The 1,881-nt window shown below is 42.7% G+C and overlaps 1 pseudogene; it reads right to left on the reverse strand.

Moving 5' to 3' along the window:
• Positions 1 to 869: 869 nt before the first annotated feature.
• Positions 870 to 1,002, reverse strand: LOC148358738 (U2 spliceosomal RNA; annotated as a pseudogene).
• Between the last annotated feature and the right edge of the window lie 879 nt (positions 1,003 to 1,881).

A 1,881-nucleotide genomic window follows, 5' to 3' on the forward strand; every position in this document is an offset into this window, starting at 1 on the left:
CTGAATTAAACACCTCGTCTCACATCTCGAGAGAGTGGTTGATAAATATCACGAAGTCCAAGTAACATTAACAATTGAGCTCGGTCTACTCTACAGGCTCTCTTTATTTGACAACCCGGAGTTTAATCACCCTCTAGAGGTCGTCAGAGTCAGGAGTAGCAATAATAAACATCGTAGACAGTTCCTGCATGACTGTGAAGGGATAGGAATAGCCCCTGAAGTCATAATCATGCCATCACAATCAGACCTCTTGTCCTTAAGGGGGCAGTAATGGTGTGGACTGCTTGGTAATCAGGATATCACTTTTATCCATCTCTGCCGCTGACGCTCGCTAATGACCGCTGTCTCTTTCCCAAAGCGTCTGCTAAATGACATTTTTCAAAGGATTCCTGCGACCATTATGATGTGATTTTTCACTCTTAATCGTGCATTTTTCATCAGCGTTCAATCAGATTCAAAGAGCAATGTTGTGTTTGAAGTACAAAGGGTTTTAGACTGAATTGAGTTTCATAATGATGGACTCACACAGTCTATTGAAAGGCATATGATAAATATTAATATTGTTTGTATTGGCATATCTCCCTTCTGTTGGCTTATTTGTGATTGGACACTTGTGTTTCAAGGTAACGATTGGAATTGAGTTACTGAAAAATAGTAATAGTTGTTACCAGTTACTGCATTTAAAAAGTTACTCAGTTACAGATTACTGACGGGGTTTTGGGGTTTTTAAGGGTTATTGTTCTATCTTCGTTATTCATTATCCGTTATCGGTCAGTTCATAATACGCTACAGAGCCTAGGAGCCGGGACACTTACTCTCAGCCAAAAGGCCAAGCTAAGGTCCTAGCCCTAAAGCCTTGCTGCGATCATTGCGAATGCACCGTTCCCGGAGGTACTGCAATACCGGGCCGATGCGTGGAGTGGACAGAGCAAGCTCTTATTCCATCTCCGGATTGCAAAAATCAAAGATCATGGCTACATCATCACAAACATAAGAAGTGCGTTACTCCGACAGTAACTATCTAGTTACATATTACCGTACATTTTTTCATAAAAGATGACAACCAAATAGGGTCATGATTACTCATTACACTGACCTGTGCCCCCTCCTTTGGCGCCAGCGGCTACAGGTTACCTGATTGGTTTCCCGTCCTTTTTAAGCTCAGTCCTTTCACTCGCCTGTTGTCAGTCGACCTGCTCTCCCGCCCTGGCCATCGACCTGCCCGCTAAGCTGTACTGATTCCACCTACCTGTCACGGAACTGCCATTCCGTCCGAAGCGGCTGATGACCGACAGACGCCGGCGTCCTAAGCCAGTTCCGAAAACTCTTTCTAATACAGATTCCTTTGAAACAAACGCAATTGGGTCCGAGATTCCGTCCTGGTTCATGACAATCTGCATATAATAAGTAGTGGAATAACACAGTAATGCACCATGCAGTAACAACAGTAGCGTTACACAATTGTAACATTAATACGTTACCCTACACAGAAAAGTAATTTGGATCGGAGGTAGAGCGCTCTTCTGGGGATCAAGAGGTCGCAGGTTCGATTCCCGGCTCCTCCGTGTTATATTGAAATGTTTTTGGGCAAGACATTGAATCTCCCCCTATCCGTATGTGAGTGTGAAGCACATTGTAAAGCGCACTGGGAAGTTTTCAATGACTTGAAGAGCGCCATATAAATGCAGAGCATTTATTTACAATTACACATTCCTTTGTAATGAGTTAGTCCCAACGCTGTTGGAAACCCATCACGCACCTATTAGTCCTTAACACCCAATGATGACTGCAGACGTCTTACATTCATTTAAAAAAATATATTCCTTGCTGAAACAAAAAGATCAAAGCCAAGTTGTAATTACATCTTAATACCAATTAAAT

Source organism: Urocampus carinirostris, chromosome 10 (genome assembly GCF_059441175.1).
Source record: "Urocampus carinirostris isolate Australia breed hairy pipefish chromosome 10, RoL_Ucar_1.0, whole genome shotgun sequence".
NCBI classification, from domain to species: Eukaryota; Metazoa; Chordata; class Actinopteri; order Syngnathiformes; family Syngnathidae; genus Urocampus; species Urocampus carinirostris.